Below are 25,938 nucleotides of genomic sequence, written 5' to 3' on the forward strand. Positions count from 1 at the left end.
AACAAAAAAACCCCGAAGATATTAAAAAACTGCACATAAGCATATCTATTTACAATCCTAGTGTGATTAATACTGTAAATCTGAAATTCAGAATGTGAAAGATCTCAACATAAAATTTTCAGTCACTGAATTGACATGAACATCAATCTTTGTAATTTTTTTAAAAAATCCTCACACAAAGGACATGCTTTTACTGATTTTAGAGAGAGAAGAGAGGAAAGGAGAGAGAGGGGCACATTGATGTGAGAGTCAACATCGATCAGTTGCCTCTCACATGCTCCCTGAGGACTGAACCTGCAACCTGGGTATGTGCCCTGAGCCACAATGGCCAGGGCAAGAACATCAATCTTTATTTTCCAAATCTCTTCATTATATTCATACTAAAATACACACACACACACACACACACACACACACACACGCATACTTACTATATCAACATTAGAATTTTTACAGCTAAAGAAAAATAATAGAATATAATGTGATTTCCACAATATAGAGGAAAAGGGTGGTCTTCCTTTACCCCGGGATAAACAAGGGATTCAGATATTTCTTTTTGTGAACTGTTGCAAGGAACATTTCTCATGGTTTATGATAAATCCACAGTCTGTGTTTCTATAGTAACAAGAATAAAATGCATGCACACAATCTACAGTAATGAACCAGCTATGCTGCTTCTTGAAAACCTGGTGTTTTTACTGTTTGAAGATTTCTGTGATGAAACATTTATAAAGAAAATTTTAAGACACACTACTGAAAAATTAGAGGGTCACTTTGTTTTAAAGCAAAAACATCTAAATTTAATAAATAAAGGAAAGCTTAAGTATATATTCTTTGAGGTATGACAAGATAAAGCTATCAAATATATTAACATACTGATTTCTAACTGAATGATCACTTACTGTTTGAAAATCAGATCCTATGTTAAAATCAATTTAATACATACACCCCCAAAAAACTTAAACTGTGACTCATATTTAATGACTGAATATGAAGATTTCTTTTAAAAAATGTTTGATTTTTTTTTTAGAGAGAGAGAGAGAAAAACATCGACCAGTTGGCTCTTGCGCAAACCCCAACAGGGGATCAAACCCACAACCTGTATATGTGTCCTGACTAGGAATCTAACAGGCAGCCTTTGGGTACATGGGACAATGCTCAACTGAGCCACACTGGCCAGGGCTGAATATGAAGATTTCTTGATGACAGCATCAAGGAAGATTTTCATTTTATTATTTTCCCCCCAAAATCTACACACACAAAAAGTGGGAGGGGGGGGAGTTAACTTTTTTCCTTAGAGAGGCAGGAAGAAGGAAAGAGAAACATCAATGGAACAGCAAAACACCGATGGGCTGCCTCCTGCACACTCCCCACCACGGATTGAGCCCCAAACCCCGGCATGTGCCCTGACCAGGAATTGAACAGCAACCTTTTTGGTGCATGGGACAACATCCAACCAACTGAGCCACACTGGTTAGGGCTGATTTAAATTAAAAAAAAATTGGTCCATTATTTTCAGTACACAAGTTATCAAGAATGAAACCAGAGCCTCTATAAAGTAAAAACTTGGAAACAATGCTTAGGAACAATGCTAAAATCCTCTAATGCCAGAGTTTTAAAAGAGACTCCCTTCTTTGTGGTACTGTGATCTATTCAGATTTTAATCTAATTATATGATCACAGTAATCTGTATTGCCCATTTGGCCTTCACAATTTAAAAATTATTTAATCGTTAGTAATGTAATAACACCAGCATATTGTTATAAAAAGAATAGAGCCCTGGACAGGTAGCTCAGTTGGTTAGAGCATCCTCCTGATATACCAAGGTTGTGGGTTCAATTCCCAGTCAGGGCACATACAAGAATCAACCAATGAACGCATAAATAAGTGGGACAACAAATTGATGTTTCTCTACCTCTTTCTATCTAAAAATCAATAAAAAAAATTTTTTTTAATTATTTTTTAAAAAGAGAGGTATGTTATTCTATTTTATTATACCTATTTAAAATGGTAAGTCATTCATTCTTTATGAAAGTAAGGACCCAAGAAGTCAAGAAAAGGCTGAGACATGGAAGGGCTGGCAGCAATGGAAGAACTGGGAAAGATTACCAAGAGCAATGATGTGTCATTACAGACTACAGCCAAGGCCACCCATACCCTTGTATTCCAAATTATTATGTATGAATGTGAAAGATGAACAGTGAAGAAGGCTGATAGGAATTATGTGAAATATGGTGTTGAGGAGAGCTGTATGGATTCCCCGGACCCTCAGAAAGATGACCAAGTGGGTCCTAGAGGAAATTAAGCCTAAATATCACTGGGGGCAAAAATGACAAAACTGAAGCTGTCCTACTTTGGGCACACCATGAGAAGGCATGGTTCTTTGGAAAAGACAATACTGCTTGGGAAAATAGAAGGCAGCAGGAAAAGAGGAAGACCAAATTTGAGATGGATTGACTCCATAAAAGAAGCCACAGGAGTGAGTCTGCCAGAGCTGAGCAGGGCTATTCAGGTCAGTACACTGTGTACATCACTCATTCATAGGGTAACCCGGAGTTGGAGCTGACTCAACCGCACAGTACACATACACACACACACACACACACGCACGCACGCACGATGAATATATATATATATTTTAATGTTTTTTTTTACTGATTTCAGAGAGAGGAAGGGAGAGGGAGAAAGAGAGAAACATCAACGATGAGAAAGAGTCATTGATCGGCTGCCTCCTGCAAGCCCCCCACTGGGGATAGAGCCTGCAACCCAGGCATGTGCCCTGACCGGGAATCAAACTGTGACCTTTTAGTTCATGGGTTGACACTCAACCACTAAGCTACACCAGCCAGGCGAGATGAATATTTTTAAAGAGCCTAAACACATTTAAAAATCAGCAAACACTAACTGCTATTAAGTCTGAACAGGATGCAAATTTCACTAAAAAGAGAGCAAGCTTTTCTACATTTTAACAACAATAAAAAAAACCGTGGGTGAGAGTGGGGACTATGGGGAAAAAAATGAACCACTTGGTTCTAAGAACATGACCACGTCTCTAGAGTACCAAAAAGGAAATGAGCAACGTTTACCTTTTATTCACTAAAAGCAGCTAGCATTGATAGCATCTAATCCAGCTCTACTACAGACAAAGAGCAAGAACTGAATTTGGTACAGTGACTACACAACTCTATGTCAATCTTTCAAACAAAATGGATCCTGCTTGGAAATTTTTGTCAAGGAAATACAAACAAAATTACAAATGCAAGTAGTTGTTCCATTTGTCTTCAGGTGATTTTATCCTTTGAGAGAACAAAAACCGTATCAGATTGCAAGATTTACTATTTTACCCACAAACAAAAGAAAGTACTTTTAACAGCATCCAAGTGTTATACTGTTGGTAGTTACAGCTATCCATAAAAGTTTTAACCACAGTGGTATAGAAGCTAATTATTTCTGACTAAAATTTGAGCATTTTCTTCCCCCAAATTTGTTAAATTTCCATAGTAATGCAAATGCTTGGACTTCTGAGACTTTGAGGCCATTATACAATGATATTAACTCTAGAGGTACTAAACAAATTTTTAGTTTCCTTATTTTTAAATGAAAATTTGAGGATGTCAAAATTACAAGGTTTGAAAAGGCTGCTGGTCAAATTTTTGAATCATTTAAAGGGGTTTACTACATTCTGGTTGAGGCTAACTCTTAGAAAGGTTAATGCTATGATTTAGGGAAAACATATTTAATTTTTCAGCAATTATTCTAATAAAATATCAAGTCTCCAAATGACACAAACGGCTTATAGTATTTTAGTATGTTAAATAAATGTTCTATATTAGTAAACCTTATCTGGGTATCTTGAATTAAAGGTACTTTCCAAGGTACCCTTTTAAAAAGAACTCTAAGCTGCTGACTAATTTCTGTGTTAAAGTGGAAAATCTGTTAGCTTTAAACATAATTCAGGCCCAGCCAGAGTGGCTCAGTGCTTGAGCATCTACCTATGATCCAGGAGATCACGGTTCAATTCCTGGTCAGGGCACATTCCCGGGTTGCAGGCTCGATCCCCAATGGGGAGCATGCAGGAGGCAGCCGATCAATGACTCTCTCATCATTGATGTTTCTCTCTCTCCCTCCCTCTCCTTTCCTCTCTCTGAAATCAATAAAAATATATTAAAAAAATAATAATTCAGGAGAGAATATATTCCCTTTATCTTTTCACATGATAGTACTCACTTATCCATAAGACATAAAGCAAATCATGTCACTTTTATACAATTACTGACAACAACATGCATCCAAATCAAAGTGTTCTCACTCTGTCTATATATAATAAACTCAAGAGGCGTCAACATAAGATACTTTTCTATAACAGGATTTGCTACAAAACATTTGCTCATTAAGGAACTAAAGCAAAAGCATAAAAGTGGTCACTCTCTTCAGTAAGTGAAAGAGAAATAAAATGTGGATTTGATGCTTAAACAATAAAAACAAAGCAGAAATAAATATTGGTGGTATTTGCTCTTTTTCTCCCCCCTATTAAAGCACAGAATTTTTGTCATATTTTCTAAAAGACACTGTAATATATCCCTACAGAATGCCCTGCTAATCTATCAATTTTACTCAATTTAAATAAGAATGCTCTCACAAAAGGCTACATATTGTATATTTCCATTTATATGAAATGTCCAGGATAGGAAAATCTGTAGAGACAGAAGATTAGAGGCTGCAAGGGGCTGGAGGAGGGAGAAGTGGAGGGTGACTGTTAATGGATATAGAATCTCTTTTTGTAGTGATGGAACCACAGAAATGTACACTATAAAGGAATGAATTCTATGGTATGTGAATTATAGCTTTTAAAAAATGCTCCAAAAGAAATCAAGAAAGCCTTTACATATGTTCCTCAACAATAAAGTGTACAATATCCATTAAAAAAATTATTGGTGTGAACACACACATTAAATGTGCTTAACACCTTGCTGACCAGCTATTTCAAGCCAGAACTTGCCTGTGTGGCTGACTACTTTTCTGTTGTAACTGGTCAGCAAGGTGTTTAAAATTACTTCAATTAATATAAGTGCAGACACGAGTTATCTCATGACTGGTCAGCAACATTGGGACACGGAAACACGTGTATACTTGTGACTGCTCAGCAAGGTGTAAAATAAAAAACTTTATACTTATAAAGCTACAGTAATTAAAATATGAGGTACTGGGCCTAATATATGGTGATGGAACATGATTTAACTTTGGGTGGTGGGCACACAGTGCAATATACAAATCTTGTATCACAGAAATCTATACATGAAACCTGTATGAGCCTATTAACCAATGTCACCCACAATAAATTTAATTAAAAAATAAAATAAAGCCAACAGTTGAATAATGGGGGGAGAATAAAGTCTGTAACACTAAAAACAAACAAAAAACCCACCAGTCAAAATAAATACATAAATATTAAAAACACACACACACATGCACAAATAAAATATGAGGTATTGGTAAAGGGGCAGACAGTGAAACAGAATAAGATCCTCAACACAGGACCAAGCCTATACAGGAATTTGGCATATAACAGAAGGACTACAGATTAGCGCGGAAAGGACAGAAGATTCAAAGAATGACACTAGGAAAATGGCTTATCAATATAGAACAAAAATTAGATCTTCACCATATAATATACCAAACTCCAGGTGGCTTAAAAACTAAATATGAAAAGTAAAATTTAAAAACTTTTAAGAAAAAACAAAATCATAAAACAAGAGTACATCTCTATGAACTCAAGGTAGGGAAGGATTTCTTAAACAATACATAAAGAGTACAAAGAGTACAACACAAAGGAAATATTTATAAACTCAACAGTATTAACTTTAAAAACCATATACCAAAAGACAACACAAGTGAAAAGACAAGGCCCCAGACTGGGAGAAGATAAATACAATGCATAAAACAAAACCAAGTTCTACCCCCAACTCTCTTGCAAATGTTCCCAGTTTGCACTATGTTCATTGGTTCTGTCTTATCATTTCTCATCTGGATAACAGCAACAGTTTCCAAACCTTTCTGCCCGTTTTCCAAAATTGTCCACCTCCAATCTGCTCTCTACAGCAGGGGTAGAGAAACTTTTTTCTGCCAAGGGCCATTTGGATATTTATAACATCATTCTTGGGCCATACAAAATTATCAATTTAAAATTAGCTATGCCTGGTTGGCATGGCTCAGTGGTTGAGTGTCAACCTATGAACCGGGAGGTCAGGGTTTGATTCCCGGGATGGGCACATGCCAGCGCTGCAGGCTCGATCCCCAGTAGCGGGCATGCAGGAGGCGGTGAATCGGTGACTCTCATCATTGCTGTTTCTATCTCTCCCTTCCTCTCTCTGAAATCAATGGAAATATATATTTTTAAAACAATTAGGGGTGAAGGGGATCAATGGGGGGGAAAGGGGGGACATCTGTAATACTTTCAACAATATTTTTAAAAAATAAAATAAAAATAAATAAATAATAATAAAATAAAATTAGCTATGAAAACAGCTCCTAGATTTTCCAAGTCCCGCCTGCAGTTGCCTTGGCAGGGCCAGACCAAATGATTTCGACAGCCATATATGGCCTGCGGGCTGGATGTTCCCCACCCCTGCTCCAGAGCACTGATAATATTTAAAAACAGAAAACCCCCCACAAATTTAATAACCTCCCATGGCTCTCCATGCCTTAGGACAAAAACCCAAAAGCAGATCTTTCTTGATTTGGCCCCTGTATACTTGTTCAGCCTCCTCTCCTGCTGCTTCAGCTTTCCCACCTTGCCCTCCACTAGTCTAGCATTTCCTCTCTGGTCAACCACTCATCCTTGAAGATTCTATTCGGATGTGTTAAGATACTTCAAGAAACTTTTCCAGACTGCCCCCCTCACACATCATACACCCTCTGAAGCCAGGTCAAGTACCCTCTTCTGCGGGATAGCATTCTACCTACACTCTACCATAGCACTAAATACATGGTAGAGGGCTGTCTTGACCTAAAGGAAGGGTGTGAGTGTTAGTGAACATGATTCTAAAACACCTGTGTAAGAAATAATAGCAAAATACTTTATTACATCAATTCTGGATACCAGCTGCTGTCTGTTAATTGCCCGCTGTAGGCTGAGACAATGTTGGGCCAAGGTTCATGCTAGCTCCTCCTTCCTTCCCATTCTACTGCTGCTACAATGGGAAGGAGACCAAAAGTTACAGCCAGGCTGTCCCCACCCCAACCTACACAGGCTTCTCTAATAAATATTTATTGAACATCTACTATTTACCAGACACTGGGCTAAGCACAAAAATGATAGGGATGAAAATTTAGGCATGACTCCTACAATCATACAGTTACATTATTACTGGAGACAGAAAAGCAATAAAGGAAAAGTGCAGGAGATGAGGCTCAGAAATTGCTCCTGGTAAGATTCATTTATTCATTTCATATTGAGTGCCTGTATTATGTTTAGTCCTAAGGACTAGAGATAAAAGATAAGCAAGACAGAGGCCCTGCTGACAGAAAGGGACAAGAGCTCTGGATGACAAAGGAAAACATTCGGGTTGAGAAGCTAGGGGATGTGAGAACAGAGAGAGGATGCAGGGGACCTCAGACATTTCTAGGCTTAGGAAACAAAAAGTCCTAACCTGGGGGGAGAGGAGCGCCTTCCCCACATTTAACTAAAAGGATTTTCAGTTCTGTTAAAAACTTTCTTGGCTTCTTAATATCACAGCTTCCAAATGATCTAGATTATTAGAAAGGCCTTTCTTGATATGTTACAAAACCAAATTACAAGTATTTAATAAAAGCACACTACCTAATTCCGGGAAATAAAAACAACTTAGATGCCAGAGAATATGGAAAGACTGGAAGTTTATTTTGAGGACATGGGACTACTTCATCTCTGAATCCCCAGGCCAACTACAATGCCTGGCACATTATCAATAAACAAATCAGTTGAAAACAGAAGCGAGTACTACATTTAAGGGGCCCTAGGATTGAATTAACAACTGAAATATTTTAATATGAACTAATAACCATTAAGTAATTAGTATTGTTGAAATCCCACGGGCTGTTTGTTAACACCATGCATTTAGAACTCACTGTACAGATTTGCTTTTTCCTTCTTAAAAAAGGTCATAAATAAAGCTAGAAAATATCTGCACTTTGATTATTTTTATGTCTAACACAAAACCAAACTAGCAGCAGAAGAAAGACTGGGTAGCTCAGAAGAAAGAAGGCAAACTTCCTCAGAGCTCAGGAATGAGCTGCTGAGAGCTAATAAACCAACCACAATTTTCTATGATGATTTTTCATATACAGACAATAATAAACTTATTGGCCACGCTAAAAAAAAAAAAAAAGGTTATGGGTCCTTTTATTACTAAAATATTTAGTGTATTTAAGATTTTCAATTTCTAACCACCAAAATCTCTGGGTCACATAGATTTGTGGGTGATTTTCACAAAAATGTGCAGGGAGGGAGAAAACTTCCAGTGGTAAAGACAGAACTATAATAAGAACCATTTTTCAAAATCTGTTCATTTAAACATAATAGCCACAGTTAAAAAAGAAAAGCCCTTACAGCCATCCAAAAGAACTATATTAAGCCAATATTTTTTCTAATGAATAAGCTCTAAGTGGAAATTTATTTTATAAAGATAAATAATGTATAAATTCCCTAAATAAAAAGGCTTTCATTCGCATCTTAAAACATTGTTTAACTGCTTTAAAATATGTAAAGCAATAGATAAGTAAAAATAAAGCCCTTTCTACACTTACCATGTTGGCATTTCAAGATCAGAATTAAATCACTAATTTACTATAAGAAATATTTGATCTCCAACTACTCTCAGATAACTCAAACAAGCCAAATATTGCTTATATCAGTTAAAGTGACTATATCCGCTACACAGTGATGTTCATTCATAAATCATAAATCAAAAAAATACACTGGAAAATAAGGACTTGGAAGTTCTCCTTTTCATTTCAACCAATGGCATACAAATGACTTTCAATAAATTCCTTGATCTCTAAAGAGATTAGGAAATAAAGCTAAATACTAAAAAACTGACCATGGATGTATTTTCTCATATTTTTGTCCATTTTGTTAACTCTATTGCATTTTAGGTAGATAGGATTTAGAGCATGTGTGTACATCTGGACAAAAGTTTGTTTTTAAAATAAGAGTTCCCAGAGAAACATTTCTATATGAAATCACAACTAGTCACCCTAAATTAACCATACCAACACCACCAAGTAAATAATTCTCTAAGTAAATAATCAAAAGCTGAGTCTCACCTTGCCTATTCCCAGACTCCAAGTGGCATGTTACTCCAGATATGTATCTTATTCCTTACAGAGTCCTTTTTTGTTTTGTTTTGTTTGTGACAGAGTTAATTACTGAAGACCAACTATGTACCAGACCCTGTTCTAGGTCCTAGGAAATCAAAGGAAAGAGATTCTGGTCTTACGAACAAGGAAATTTCAGACAATGTTAAGCTAATAAAACAGGGTAATATGATACAGTGACTGGGGGGCTAGATTGTTATAAAAAGGATTAATGGAATCAAAACTAGGAATTAATCATATAGAAAGACTGGAGGAAAAGAAGTGAAAACATAATGACCAGGCATAGCTTTAATTTTCTACCGAGTTCTCTTTGTTTCAGAGGCTTCTGAGGTATGGCTATAGTAAAAATATCTAAATAATAGTTTAGTCAAGTAATCCATGTAATATAAAAAGCTTAAACTTTAAATACGTTTTTGTTGATTTTAGAGAGAGAGGAAGAGAGAGAGAGAGAAACATTGATCACTCTGGGGACTGAACCCAAAACCTAGGCATGTGCCCTGCCAGGGTATGGAAGCAGCAACCTCTCAGTGCATGGGACAATGCCCAACCAACTGAGCCATAAAGGCCAGGGCCAGAGCAGCACTCTTTTTAAAAGCATAATAGTACAACTCCAGAATCTGCTTAACTCTAGTGCTGTCATCCCAAATATTTTCTGAAACTTTCGCTTAAAATTTTTCTACTAAAAATGTGCCAAGAAGGATAATGGTGAAGGACATTAAAATATCCTGTATTAGGAAGTGACCTACATGAAATGAAACATGATTAGGAAATCCAAAAATCTATATCTTATTTCATTTAACCAGAAACCCTGTCACTAAATACAATCACAATTTTCACTTGACTATGATTCCACTAAATTACATGTTTTAGGTTGCACTGTCAATCTTATTTTTTCCTGACTAAACTACATTACTATTGAACTGCCTTGTAGCAACACAAAACTTAATAGTAAAACACCCTATTTTTCGTATCCATTTGGTTTAACCTCAACAGTCTTCACTTTATTCTTGACCAAATCCATCAACAACAGACATGGTGTTACCACTTGAAGAAAATTTACATTATTTTCCAATCCCTTACATCAAGGGTACTGGCTCACAATGAAAGTTACTACAGACTAAGTAACTTACACCAGTCATCCCGTTCCATTCACTATGGAATCTAGTAAACAAACAAGTTCATCCATATATTTTCCTACCTCTTTCCCCAACAAACTTAAATGATAATAAAATGGTTTCTCAGATTGGTTCTTAAAATTTTGCAAATGTTCAAATTTTACTTTCTTTTCCCTTGTATTCTTCATTCCCCATAACAAGACATAAAGAGAATGCATTACAGAAATGATATGTAGTTCTTAAAGTACTAAGCAACTTATCATAATATCTAAAATAATATATACTAAGTTTATTTTTCCTATAAAGACCAGGGTTTTTTGTTTCATCAGGTTGAGTACTTTAGTATTTTAGGTTCAACTGTATTCAACATTGTGTTTTCAAAATAAGTTATCAATAAAAGAACATAAGTAACTTCATACCATAAATTCAAAATTTACATGATTACCTATTTGCTTAATCAGAACTCTAAGTGTTGGTGAAGCTATAGCCACCATGCTGTTGTTATAACAACAGTGTAAATAACTTGGACTGGAAAGTTAACTTCATGTTCATACTTGTACCAGCATGAATTCTCTCTTACCAACTGAGAAACACCCACATAACCCATGCAAACATTCTGACCAAGCATTAGTTAACTTTCAACTTTTAACTTCTATGAAAGTGAGTTTGGGCCAACTGAGTTTATTTCTTCATCCATTAAGCATGCAACTAAAGATTAGTTTGTTTTGCAAGTGTTATTTTTCTTATATTAAAAAAAGTCATTTACTATCAGCTACATATGCCTGGTACAGTTCTAGGCACTCTCTGTTAGCAATAATCATGCCTGGGATAAACCCCACTGTTATGACACTGATGCTGCGCAAAGCTCTAGGCACACTCTAGCACTTCTAATTTGGATCCCTATAATTCTATAAAGTAGTCATTTTCATCTCTACTTAGAGATAACACTGAGCCTCAGAGGTAAGAGGTACAGTGGGAACAGGATCTCCTTGATTCTTGCCCTACACTCCACTGACCACTGAGTTTAAAAAAAAAAAAGAAGAAAAAAAAAGATGTTTTGTTATATGGCTTACGGCAAACTGTACAACTATCAGGGTGAAGGTCAGTTAGAGCAAAGCAAACCTCTCTTAAAAAAGAAAACCATACTTTCCAAATGGTGACAAGTTTGCAACAATTAATTATACAGGCATAGTATAATTTATATAAACATTTTCTAAAACAAGGTATTTCTAAATAAAATCTGAATGAAAAGAAATATATTTTAAAGCACATACAGCACTCTCCATTGCAATGTGCACCATTGCATTATACTCTTTAAATGGGTGAATTGTATAGTATGCGAATTATTTCTCAATAAAACTGTTATTTTAAAAAAACCTTTCTGGAGAATAAATTGAAAATATGTCAAAAGCTTCTGAAATGTTCATATTTTTTAAGTAATTCTTTTTCCAAGAACTGACTGTAATAAAATAATCATACAGTGGTTTTTTTTAAAATGTGTAAGGATGCCATCAAATTATAATATTCCCAAATTGCAAAATGCCTAAAATACCCTCAACAGAAGAATGGTAAACATTCTTTACAATGAAATTTATGACAATTTAAAAAATCACATTCTCAAAAAAGAATTTATTTCTCAGTAAAGCACGTTACAAAATAATATAAATGTACAATTCCAATTTGTAAAAAAAAAAAAAATACATATACTGTATACATAAGAAAAAACACTGCAAGGCTATTGAATAAAGTGTTAATAATAGTTACTTCCAGTTGGTAAGATTTCAGGTGATTTTAAACTTCTTTATACCCTACTGGTTTTCAATTTCCCTCCTTTCATAACTTAAATATAATAAATGTTATTTTTAAACTAGTAGCCACTTTAGAAAGTACAAATTTTCCATTAAAAGATAAAAACTAACAGGGTCATCAGCATTTCTTAGGGGTAGGTATGTATGTGCATGTATGTTACATGTTTGCAATACCTTAACCTCAATACCTCAGTCACCAAATAAATTTTTTGTTTTAAATGTTTTTATTGATTTCAGAGAGAGGAAGGGAGAAGGAGAAAGAGAGAAAAATATCGATGAGAGAGGAACATCAATTGGCAACCTCGGTATGTGGGACGAGGCTCAGTGCAAGGCAATAAAATATATTCTAATGACCAGTGCATAACTGTGCAGGTGATAATACAGAAACCCTGAGATGACCAAAAGCATATTCACTATACTTCATACACAAAGCCAAACTACCTAATTTAGGTTTTTAAAATAATTACATCAAGTCATGTTTGCTTCCACATTTAGGAAAAAACATCCTTTCCGGGGGGAAATTAGCAAGGGATATCTTTAACCTTCAGTCAGAATAAAAAATGAACACCATTCTATTGCATTACAGAAAGAAACTCGAGGATATAGTAAAGCACAGCAAGAAGTTTCTCACCACAATCAAACATGAAATACTACATACTAATGTATCAGGGATCCTGCAGAAATCATAAACACGAAGACAGTTTTACAGAAATAGACTGTATTCCCAGCAGGTGTGTGTGGGGCGGATGGACAGTCAACTTTTTCTATTAAAATCCTTGAAAGTCAACATTTAACCTTTGCAAACATATAAAATAGTCTAGAAAGCCCAGGAGGCACAATCAAGTAAAGTAAGTTTCTTTAGTTTCAAAAGAAATTTGGTTCACCTAGGCAAAACACAGAAAAGGTAAGAAGAATCCAGCAGAGGATGAAGAGTCAAGCATAGATGGTCACTACTGATTACGTCTCAGGTTAATAGTTTTTGAATGGTTTACATTAATGTGAAGCAACAGTCAAACTAGTTTTTGTAAAATAATATACTTAAGTTAGAAGATTATTATTACTATAGGCAAATTTGACACGTACTAAGCAAAAGTCTGAAAGATTAGAGTTTGCACATGAATCTAAAGCCAAGTCATTAAATCCTATCAAAAAGTGCAAAAGAGACGAACTCTGAATAAAAAACACTTTGCATAAAATGACATAATTCTTGTAGAATTCAGTATTTTTTGTTGTTGTTAATCCTCACCCGAGGATATTTTTTCCATTGATTTTTAAGAAAGAGTGGAAAGGAGGGAGAGGGGGGTATAGAGAGGAAAAGAGAAGGAGAGGCGAGAGAGGGAGAGAGATATCAATGTGACAGAGACACATCAATTTCCTGGCCCCCGTGTGTGCCCCAAGTGGGGCCAGGGATCGATCCTGCAACTCTGGTATATGCCCTTGACAGGGAATGGAACCCGTGACCCTTCTGTATGAGGGCCCAGTGCTCTAACTGCTGAGTCCCACCAGCGAGGGCAGGATTCAATATTATTTTTGTTTCACATTCGTTAATAAAGCCCAAGATTTTCAAATCACTAAATGACTATACTAAAAGTTAGAAAGCTGTTCTTTTTTAATTGCATAGATAATCCTTCTGATAATAACATGTAAAAACTGGTCATTCAGTTTTTACATCTGCTGACACCTCAGGGCTATTAATTTTTAGGTTATTTTTCAACATACTTTTATCCCTAAAGTCCAAATATCAGGAAGGCAGTACCAGCTACAGGAAAGTTATCTCTGCAGCTTTTCTTAAAGGGTTTTATTACCTAGGTGGTGACTACATGATGTTCACTTTCTAATTATTTATCTGTGCTGTACACTTAGGTTTTATGGTCTTTATGTCATGTTACACAACTTAAAAGTTTTTTAAATGATTATTTTTAAAGTTTCGGGGTGTTTTGTTTTGTTTTGTTTTTTAATGTACAGCTTTCTTACAGATGTTAGAAACAAGACTCAACAGATGCAATACTGTCTTGGCTATGGCCAAAAGTCTCCATATGACACTTTTTAATTTTCTTCTTCATCACAAATCAATTTGATAAGCTAACTTTTGCTTTACCCAGAAAATCCCAGGAGGTCACAGAGTTCTTAAATTTAAAATATCTACTTATCTATTTCAGGAACCCTGAATACAAGTTACACCAAAATAAAAAAAAGCATGTTCTATGGCAGAAAAATATTCTTACATTAAAAAGTAATGTTTAATTGTCTATCAAGGTAAGGAGAAAGCAGGCTATAAAGAAAAAGTCAAGAAACACATACCCATATATATATTTTAAACCTTCTAAAAAGTACTCAAACTGAAATCTGAAAATCTTATTCTATTTAACATGGTAGTCTATTCAGCCTAAGGAGTTCCTGAAGTCTCTTAGGTTAAAGAATTCTTGTGCTTTCCTACTTCATATTAAAAAGGAAAAAAGCTGAGTTATTGTGTGGGAATTCTATCCAACATTTCAGAAGGTATAATATAAATGCAAGGTATTATTCTTAGATAATGATATATTCCTATGGTTATAAATGGAAATTATAAATATAAAAATTTTTCCTTTTCCTTTTCACTTTCTCCTCAATACAGCCCTAAATCTAGATGAAAAAGGGAACTGAGTAAGAAAAAAAGTTATCATTGTAGATAAGTCAGCAATGACACAGATCCACATTTATATTTAAAAATAAGCCAAGAACCCATTTTTAAAGAGCTTTTCAAATTCAAAATCTTGTCAATAAACAGATGTACTTTAGGAGTAACAACACATCCATCCAGTAAAAAACTGACCATTCTCTAAATTCACAAAACTTAAAATATGCCTTTAACCTTCTTTTCATGCCACATTATAGAGGCCCAACATGAAACAGAAGTGTTTACAAGTATTTATTAACTACTTAGTAAAGTCAACAGTAAAAACCAAAAACAAAACTCTGTAAGCTTTTTAAAAATGTGTTAGGTAGCCATAGTATAATCAATTTCTTACACTTACCATTATTAATATTTATAAAAAGATTAGCTTGCAGAAATAAAGTTCATCATTCATTGAAAACTCAAATGCTGGACATGTTTATTAACAAAGGGATAAATCCTCTTTGTTGCTCTTTCAAATGTAATAGACTCTGCTTTTCTTACAGTAAAACTAAAAAGAGCACTGCATCAAGATTTTATGAATAGATACCAAATTCTAAACCTTTTTAAAGCTTTAATGATTTTAATTTTTTAAATATCTAAAACAGACTACCTTTTTGTTTTAAAAGAACCCAATAAATAAATACCCATGGTAACTTATTTTTGTCCTGATAGACAAAAATAATAAAAAATAAAGTTATCAACAGTGTCTGCTATGATTTTTAAAATTTTTCTTTTTTTTCTTTTTTAATACATCTTTATTGATTTCAGAGAGAGGAAGGGAGGGAAGGAGAGAGAGAGAAACATCAGTGATGAGAGAGTCATTGATCGGCCGCCTCCTGCACGCCCCCCACTGGGGATCAAGCCCTTAACCCAGGCATGTGCCCTGACTGGGAATCGAACCCTGATCGCCTGGATCCTAGGTCGATGCTCAACCGCTGAGCCATGCCCAGCAGGGCTAAAATTTGTTTTCAATGAGGTATAGTTCATTTAAAAAAATTTACCAATGTCGCATTTTTCTTTCCAAATTGTTTTCCAGGACCATAAAAGTCTTCTTATTTTTTCGTTTCACTGCTGTCTTATTTCATTGATAATTTTATTAAAGTAGGAAAAATTCTGCCCCAAACCACTTCATTACGCAAAACACAAATTTCAAGATACTTGGACATGATTCATTTATGCATGCAAAAATAGTCTGTGCATATGCTATATGTAAAACATAGTGAACAAATGAAAAATAGAAGCATGATCCTTTGCCTCACTGCAACTTAATCCTCTTGAATTCATTATACTAAACGTGCCTAACCTTGAGAATTCCCTCTCACCTTGAGCTGTCACAAAAAGCTCAAGTACTTTCATAATAATGAAGTAACGTGATGTGGTGTAAATAGCCAGGTAACAGGTTGTCACCAAAGCCTGTTTTCACTCATGTAAAATAAAGTAGTTGTACTGGATCTCTTTTTATTTAAATAGGCTGTTAGGGACTTAATTCAGGACCTGCTCTATGACTTATAATAGCAAAAACCTGTTAACAACTTAAACAACATTCCAAGCAATGAAATACTATGTTACCCTTAAAAAAAAGCTATAGATCCATAAGTGCTCATTCAGAAGGATGTCCCAGATAGGCTGTTTTTTGTTGTTGTTTTTTTAAATTTTATTTATTGATTTGAGAGAAACATCCATCATTCGTTGTTCGACTCATTCATTAACTGATTCCTGTATATGCCTGACCAGATTGAACCTGGGGATCAAATCGCAACCTTGGCATATCCAGACAATGCTCTAATCAACTGAGCTAATCCGGCCAGGGTCCAGATAGCCTGTTAAAACAAAAATGCAAAATGCAGATAGTGTGGCCAAATTCACATGCATTTTTAGGACAGATATACGTATATGTACAGAAATGTTCTAAGACACACAAGAAACTTCAAATGGTCACCAGTGGGAAATAGGGTGTTAACTTTTTTAAACCTCTTAGTCTTTTTATAATATTTCAAAAAAAAATTTTTTAAATAATGAACATGTATTATCTTAATGAATCTTTTTAAAAACCTAAAAGTAAAGGTCTGCTGATTCAGGTTGTATAATTAGAAAAGACCTGCGTTCAAATACTGGCTTTGCTATTTACCATGTGTGATGTTAAGCTACTTAAACCTCAATTTTCCCGTCCGTAAAAAGGAGTTAATAGTACGAACCTCACACAACTGTCTGGAGGGTAAAAGAAAATCATGCATGTAAGATACTCAGCATAGCACATTGAAAGAGAACAACTATTATCAGCTGTAATTATGATTATTATGAATGTTATTATAAACTCCACAAAGAGTATCTAGAATCAGATTTGACAATTCACTCAAGGATGACCAATCTCAAATACAATCAATTTCTTTTACCCAAAACTCACTCAATCGGGTCCACATAAGAGCATATTTAATAACTTAAAGTTAAATAAAAAAAAGGGCTCTTACAGCCCTAGCCAGTGTTGCTCAGTGGTTAGAGCATCAGCCCTCACACTGAAAGGTCGAGAGTTCGATTCTTGGTCAAGGGCATGTACATACCTAGATTGCAGGTTCAATCCCTGGCCCTGGTTGGAGCTCCTGCAAGAGGCAACCAATCAATGTGTCTCTCTCACATCGACATGTCAGTCTGTTTGTTTCTCTCTCTCCCTCCCCCCTTCCTCCTTCCACTCTCTCTAAAAACCAATGGAAAAAATATCCTCTGGTGAAGATATATTTTAAAAAAAGCTCTTAGGTAGCAGGTGAGCTGATGGATATGGTAATCAGAGTAAAGTTTGGGTTTTAATTGTCATCTAACTAGAACAGCCTTCTTCATTATATGGATATCTAAAAAGGAGCCAGAATACTCATGACAACTGGGCAAGGGACCCTGATTTTGTTGTGGTCTTTACAAAATGTTGAATACATAGGAATACACTTTTTTTTTTAGTAATTCAAGCTGCCAATGTGAGTTAATTTTAATATAAAGCAATTTCTCATTTTCCTAAAAATTTATGGCACTAATAGTTCATGCACACAAATTATGATTTAATTACAAATAATATGTCAAATGAATGGAGATATAAAAATGCAGTCTGCATAAAAATAAATTCCAAAAAGGCTTACTGAATGTTTTTTTAGTGGAATTTTTCCTCACAAAATTTTTCCAAAAGATCAAGAACACCTCCTAAACTTCTATGTAACAAGTGAAAAAATATTGCATTAAGGTATATTAAATCAATATGTAGTACAACTGGTTTGAGTCCATCATATCACAATTTTAACAAGCCTTCCTGGTATCAGAGAACAGTTGAAATATGGACATGATGAATTAAAGTTTAGATTACCTCAATTACAATTATAAAACAAGAGGTCACACACACATTTAATCTTCTTCAATATGAAAACAAAAGAGTTTCCACCTAATTTTTCTACCTTTAAATTTGTCAGGATTTAAACTGAATTTCATATCACACAAATATAGTTACATGTGAATACACTGAAGAGTTACTATAGCTTTCCTGAGAGTGACCTGAAGTTCCCACCAAAAATACTGGCTCCTCAATGAGGCTCTGAGAACTGTATGCCTACTTCATAGATTATTGCAGTATGCTGCACTGGCATTTGAAGAACGTATTGAACTAGCAACGTGAAAGTGAAGGGAACAGAGTTGATAAAAAATGGAAATGCTTCTTAACCTATAAGCAAGAGCTATCAGAAACACCATTTTAAAATACTACGTGCATTTCTAATTTTCTAATACTCAAAATACAGCAAGCAGATTATCTATGACAAGCAGATCTTCCAATCAATCCCTTCTCACCCCCACACAATGCTTTGCCAAGAACACAAGCCCAAGTAAAATAACCGATGCAATTTCCTTGTTTACTTAAAGAATTGCAGAAAACATGTTGACTGCTTCTGAGGCCTCTGAAACAAATGAATATTTAAAAGACCTTTCATGGTCATGTCTCAAATAAGAGAGTACTAATGATCCCTTCAGCTAATAAAAATACAGTCTTAACTTTATAAAAAGGGTTAAAATTTACACTGCAGCTCATTAGCATGTCTTCTTTGCAATCAGAAGGTGGGGGGCCAGCAAAACACACGAGATGGAAAACATCACTACCTTCCTTTGGTGGTTATGAATAATTTTAAATGACCTCAAGATGGAAGGGAAGAGTTCATGAATAGAAAGAAAGGGGGTTAACCGTCTGAAATGGCCCCTTCCAGATTCAAACTGATGTCGGAGAGAAGGAATTTATTTACACTGCAGTGCCTGGCAGCAAACATGGCTGCCCCTGCCCCCTTTAAATCTAAAGAGTCTTCACTCCTTCACCAAGACCATCAAATTATGGCCATGTCTCTCCCTGTCTTGCTATCGTAACACTAACACTTCTCCTCCCTCAACAGGGTAAAACCCACACCTCCGCATTTCACAACAACCATAACAGCATAACCACTTGCTTCTCTATTTTCCAGCCTTGAAAGAAAAGGCACAGAATACACACAAATATAGGAACAAAAGACTTTCCCTCCCTAACACTTTAATAACCCCCTTCCCCTTCTTTTCCTCCCACTCTGTGATGTTTGGTCGCTAGTTCCCATCATTTTCCATATTCAGTTAATTTCCTTCTCTATCCCAATACTAGGTCTTCCAGTTTCCTGAGTCTATTTCCTACCTTCCTTTTGCATCCAGTTTCAATCATTTCTCCTCCCTTTTCCTAATCCACCTCTTCCTCCACTTCCATTCCCTCGTTTCTCCCTTGATGCCCATGTCTCCATCAAATTCCATCTCCTTCCCCCAGACCCTCCCAGTTCCTACCCGACACCCCCAAGCCTCCCTATTCCTCCGCCTGCCCAGGTCTAACTCCGCTCCTCTTCCCCGCCCCTCCCCCGTCCATCTTTATCCCCGCCCCCATCCCACCTCTACTCCCAATTCCCAGCTCAGCGCCACTCCAGCTCTTACCCCAATCCCACCTCCCCTGCCCCACCTCCCCACACCCTTCACCCCCCCCCCACCTTGCCATCTGCTCCTCCTTCTAGGTTCCCCTGAACCCTTGCGGGCCACTCGCTCGTCCTCCCACTCGGGCTAAGGTCTCTCTCCCTACCACGGTCCCATCCCTAAGTCGGCCCCTCCTCGGCCCTTCCAGCAGACACACACACAAACACGCACGCATTCACTTTACCTTCAGTTTGTTCCATTCTAACCCCCGGCCGTGTCAGTAGGATCACAGGAGAGACACGGAGGCCCGGAGCGGGACTGGGGTGCGGGCAGCCGCCGGGGCTGCGGGGGGAGGAGACGGAACCAAGCTAGGCCGCATGAAATCCCCGGGCTAGATTTTTCTCGCGCAGGATGCCTCTGCCATGGCGGCGGGCACGGAGGAGGGCCACGGCCAGGCTGGCCAGGCCGGCCGGAGCGGAGAGGAGGACGGCTGCGGGAGGTGGGGTAGGCAGAGGGGGTGGACGGATGGGGGGGTCTCCGCGCAGCCGCTGCTACCGGAGAGGAGCCTGTGGCTGGCGGCCGACTGGGGCAGCGAGGGTCCTCCGGGCTCGAGTGGGCCTTCGCTCGCCTGTCCGCGGCGACCAGTGGACAGTGGCCCCGGCCTCGCCTAGCTTGTGGCCTTCGCTGCCGCTGCCGCCGCTCCCGCCGCTGCCGCCACCGACGCCGCGCACAAAGCCCCCCCACCCCGACTCTCAGAGCGCCGCCGCCGCCGCCGCCAAATCTTCAGCCGCTCATTGGCTGCCCCGGCGCCTACCGGGAAATGCAGTCCTGAGTTTGGGGCGCGGGGGGCAAAAAGGAGGAAGAGGCTAGTCAGCGGGGCGGGAAGGAGGGGCCGGAGCGAGAACCGAAATGAGAGCAGCCCGAGGGAGCCTAGACGAGAAGTGAGACCGCGGGCGATCCAGGCTCAGAGACGGGAAGGAACGGTGCGGAGGGGAGCCACCCCAAAACCAAACTAGAAGACAGGGAAGGCAGGTTCAAGGTTGGGCGTGCGCGGTGAAATCGTGCTCGTGTGTGTTACGTACTTAATAACAGCACGTATATTGCACACCGTATGGTACACCTCCGAGTGGTACTGCTCTCCAACCCCTGGATGTTAGAAATAACCTAGGGACGGGCGCCCGGTTAAGACGACGGGGACAGAGTACAACAACCGATGCGCCTCCTGGGCTGTCCGTCCGACAGCTGTCAGCGCCGCCTGTTCCACATGGGTCTGCGTGTGGACACCGTGGCCGCAACTTCCTACTTGACCCTCGGGGGCAGCCCGTCTCTCGGGGGGCAGGCTTCAGCCGCACGCTCCCCACTGCACGCATTGGAGGCCTTGGAGGCATCTCAGCCCCTGCTACGGAAGCGCCGACCGCCCTAGCAGGCACCGGGCCCCGCGCGCCTTCTTCCTGCTCGCGCGGCGGGCCCGGAGGCTTGTGGGTAACTAGAAAGAAGTCAGCGCCTCCTGACCCCGGGGCCCGAGGGACCCGGGGGCTCCAGGGGGCTCCGTGCCCGCTTCCCGTGCCTGGGCCTTCTGCGGCTGGCCGCCAGATCTCCCTCTACAGGGATGGGAGGGCATTTGTCTCAGAATTCACTCGAGCACGAGAGGAGGGAAAGGGAGTACAAATTCCCTGTAACCCTCTAGCCCTCCCCATCCTAGGAAATTTATGTTAAACAATGGAAGGACCTGGGGGTGTGACACAGTAAACTGTTCTTGCTGGGGCGTGCAGATTTGGTGATATTTCCTGGGGACTGTTTGATAATGACTAGAACGTTGCAGCACAGAGAATGTACCAAGGAAACACAGGCAGCAATCAGATGAGGAAACCAAAACTCTGCTCTCGGTTTTGAGATTAATAAAGCCATATCACTACTAGATGCTATACTCTCCATGGATGTTACAGTGCTGGATCTATTTGGTACAGTTACGAGAAATTTCCTGATATCTTTAAATACCACTTAAATAAGAAGTTAAAACATTCCTACAGATCAATTATTTTAATCCTCTCTGGAGGATATTTTTTTCATTGTTTTTCAGAGAGGGGGAGGGGGGAGAGAGAAACATCGTTGTGAGAGAGACACATGGATTGGTTGCCTCCCACATTCATCCCCAGGGAGCCTGCAGGAGCCTGCAACCAAGGTACATGCCCTTGGCCGGATGGAACCTGGACAGTCTGAGGGCGGAGGCTGTAACCACTGAGCAAAACCGGCTAGAGCCAGATCAATTATTTTAATGATTACTAGTTATGTATTAGTTTTTAAAACATGACCCTGTTGATAATACTAAGGATGATATTCAGAATTAAGCATTCCCATTACAATTAATCATTAAATATTTCTAAAACTATGCTTATGTAGTATCTATGCCATGTGTAGCAACCGAAGTTAAAGGAATCAATAAAATCACATTTTTTGTTTTAAATCCCTAGATGCCTTTTTGGAACACAGACCTCCAAAGAGTTTGATTCAGTCTCCTGGGAAGAAAGGTTAAATTGGTCTTTTTTCTTTTTTTCCTATGATCCTTTCTACCTCCACCCTTCTTTTCCACCTTCCCATGTTTACCTTGTTTTGTTGATAAACTGTTGCCTTGACCAGACACCTGGATTTTCCCCTTGAGGAGAATCTGGTTGTCCCTGGGGATTTTATTTTGATTTTCTTCTAAAACTATGCTAACTTTAAAATTAAGGGTATGTGAAGTAGATGCATAGTCTCTTTCTGCAAAACATTATAAAATACATTGTTAATAACATTTGATTTGGAACCATATGTAGGGAAATGGCCATTTAAAATAACTATATTTTTAGCATCTAACATCTGAAGAGAATATGCCTTCTCTTCTTCAAAGAAAATGGGCAAACAGGTCATTAAGACAGCAATCTAACAATCAGGACCAGAGTTAGGGAGAAAAACATTTTTTGTTTCTTTTTAAAAGATTATAACTAAAACTCCTTACATCATAGATCACTTATCCTGAATGTCAAAAAGTCGCCAGTCCTAAAAACAGGAGAAGGCAGACATTGCTTTGAAGAAATGAATTTCAGTAAGAAAGATTCTTAACCCTTCTCTTTGCAGAACAGGATTGCTGACATATGGCCATGGTAGAAAATCAAGCTCATCTTTCAAATAGTGATCTTGGAATCATGCATCTGGTTTATGAATACTTAATGCTTTTCACTGTGCCTGGTTGTAAGTGAATAGAATGCATGAATAAGAATATTTCCCGGTATAAAATGTCTCCCAGCGAACTCAGGGGAATATATTTGCATCCTTTATCTTTTCCAGAAAAGTATGGGTACATGGTTGTGCAGTGATTAATTTATGAAATTAATGTGAAAATTATAGCCTAGACTTTTAGAGCTCAAAATTTACCATCGGGAATTTTCAGGAGAAAACAAAACAAAAACAAAAACGTAAAAAGACCAAAGCTTTATAGAATTTGTTAAATCTAGTAAACATAGAATGTGAAGTGAAACCTTTACGTGGAAAGTTGGGCATCACACATGCACAAAGGGCCCTCTAGTGGCCAAACTGAAAAGTTTTGCCTAGTTAACATAGTTGATCCATTTAGCTACTAGCTGAAAATGCTTTGCGGATTAAAAGCAGTATGTATTTAAGAACAACCCCCCCTCCCCAAAAAAACTCTGAAATTTAATACCCGCCATCTTTCATTCTTACAAATGTGCAGCCCAGATGAGTAAAGTCTGTGGTCAGCTAACATGTTAAGAGAAGTGCTCTCTGTGAGAAAGGTATTCCTTGTTGTCTGGCTTTAGTCACAGAAGAGCCACTAAATTTTTTTTCTTCTTTCTAGAGGTAGATAAAATGGATGAGTAGAGATAACTAGGGAGTGAGAACATTTCTAGATCTTTCACATTCCCAAGATGGCTCAGTTGCCCATCCTAGGCACTGAAGTGCCCCCCAAAACCCACACAGCTACTATAATATATATTTTAAATATTACTTGAGATTTTTGCAGAAAGTACTGATCATAAACAATGCCTGTTAAGAGAATATTTATAATGCAAATTCAGATTACACAGCTTTCCAGTTTTGGGCCAGAGGGATGCTAAAGATGTTTTCTTTACCATTCCCGCCCTTTCTGCCACTCCCTCTTTCCAATGCTCCCTCCGCCGCAGTTGCGCAGTTGGAGGGGGTGGGGAAGGAAGGAAAGACAGGAAAGTGATGTAATTCACGACTCCAAGATGGTTACCATGGCGACTATCAGGCCTGTTGGGCTATCCGGGGAGTAAGAGCTTCTTTACCCCGGCCTTCAACGAAGGGTGTCGAGGACGACTGGTCCACAACCTAGAGACGGTGGACAGGTAGAAAAACGTCAGTCTTGCCTCCCTTCTCCCACGCCCGAGCACAGTCTCTTTAAACTAAAGCCGCCAGGGAAGAAAGTCATTTTACGGGTGGGAACTGGACCTCGCTGCCTCCAGGGATGCCACCGCGAAGGACGCCCTCGCTCCCCGTAATTTGAGAGCCCATTGGTGGGTGATGTCGTCACTCAGAGTGGCGTCACCCCCGAGGAAAGAGGTGGAGCCATAGAGACGGCCTCGGGCCCTTCTAGCTTGGGGAGCTGGGGAAGGGGGCATCGGGAAGGGCCTGGAGGACTGAGTCAGCCGTTCGCGGGAGGTAGGAGGTGGGGCGGGCGGCCCGAGTCCTCGGGCAGCGACCCGGGGGACCCGAGCGCCTGCCCTCCCGCGGAGCCGCTCCCTCGGCGACCCGGTTTCTCCCACCAGCGCCCAGTTTCCCCGACAGCTCCCAGCTGCCCAGCACGTTCTCCTGGGCCTCGGCCCTCGTCCCCCTGCCCGCCCAACAGCTCCGGAGTTCGGCCTCCATTCCCCCTCCTTCGTGCTTCCCTTCCTTTCTCTCCGTCGCCCGCGCCCCGCTTCTAGTCTACCTTCCGCACACCCGGGTCGCCGGCGGGGCTCGTCGTCTCGGTGCCCGCGCCTCTCCCGCACCCACCTACAGAGACGAGCCCAGACCCCACCACAGTAAACACGGCCCCGCACCGCCACGCGCACCAAAGCCCGGGGCTGAGGAGGGCGAGGGCGCCTTTGGCCCGAGTCTCCGAGAGGGAGCCGGAAGCAAGTGCATCCGGCCGCCGGCGGCGGGGCGTGCGGGCGGGGGCGGTGCGTGGGCGCAGGCGGGGCTCGCCGCCCGCCCCGCCCCGCCGCGCCGCGCCGCGCCCCGCCCCGCCCCCGGGGAAGTGGTTGCTCCCAGCCCCGAGAGCGGATTGGCGGCCGGGTGGGGTCGGTCTCCCTCAGGCGGGAGGACGCCCGGCTTAGTCTGGGCGCAGACGTTCCAAAGGATGACTTGAGCCCTTGCTCCGGATCTCAGCTCCGGCCGAGGTTCCGCCGGGAGAGGCCCCGGTACCGCGCTCCCAGCGGCGGGAGCGCAGGGCTGACGCCGCCCGGACCCGGCTCCTCCCGCCGCGGCTGGGAAGCGCGCAGGGCGGGGGAGGCTCTGCTCGGCTCACGCAGAGGTGCACAGCGCTGCGGGGTCCCTGCGCCGGACCCCCGTGCACTTCCACTTGGACGCTTAGGCGGTACCCTGTGTATCTTCGCTGCTGCTTAAAGGAGTACTTTCAATCTTTTTTAATGATTCGTTGTATAATTTTTTAAAAATATTTTTATTGATTTTTAGAGAAAGAGGAGAGAGAGGGGGAGGGAGAATGATGCGGGGCTGCCTCCTCTATGCACCCACCAAGGCCCTGCCGGGGAATCCACCCGTGACCTTTCAGGGCGTACGAGGATCGATGCACCTACTGAGCCACACTGGCCAGGGCAGCACTTTCAATCTTTTCAAGTTCGGGGCAGCTTGGCCAAGTAAATTGAATACAAATTCAGGATATTTACTTTCTATCTATATTTTTAGGCTACAAATAAGTGTTCCTTGCTTAGCTTCTTGAATACTTGGCAACAATTTAAGTAGATTATTAGGTACTATTGACCAGAGATGAAAATGTCTTTGAAGACCGTATCACCATCCAGAGCATCATCATATTAAAGGTCATTTCTGT

The 25,938-nt window shown here is 39.7% G+C and overlaps 1 protein-coding gene and 1 long non-coding RNA gene across 6 annotated transcripts in view; both read right to left on the bottom strand.

The window, feature by feature from the left end:
* NSD3 (nuclear receptor binding SET domain protein 3) overlaps positions 1–20,545 on the bottom strand; it is a 94,354-nt gene extending 73,809 nt beyond the window's left edge. Inside the window, exon 1 of one of the 5 annotated variants that reach the window (XM_016210457.2) lies at positions 20,119–20,545. The gene's annotated coding sequence lies outside the window, so the exon portion shown is untranslated. The remainder of the gene's footprint in view (positions 1–20,118) is intronic. The other 4 variants (XM_016210464.2, XM_016210472.2, XM_016210480.2 and 1 more) reach the window with 4 other exon arrangements.
* A 3,364-nt stretch (positions 20,546–23,909) lies between these two features.
* LOC107535507 (uncharacterized) lies at positions 23,910–24,902 on the bottom strand. Its single transcript, XR_001603035.2, has 2 exons — positions 24,817–24,902; positions 23,910–24,218 (listed from the first exon to the last, which is right to left on the bottom strand). It is a non-coding gene; the product is annotated as an uncharacterized LOC107535507 (long non-coding RNA).
* Between the last annotated feature and the right edge of the window lie 1,036 nt (positions 24,903–25,938).

This window comes from Miniopterus natalensis, chromosome 2 (assembly GCF_054644295.1).
Source record: "Miniopterus natalensis isolate mMinNat1 chromosome 2, mMinNat1.hap1, whole genome shotgun sequence".
In the NCBI taxonomy this organism is placed as follows: Eukaryota; Metazoa; Chordata; class Mammalia; order Chiroptera; family Miniopteridae; genus Miniopterus; species Miniopterus natalensis.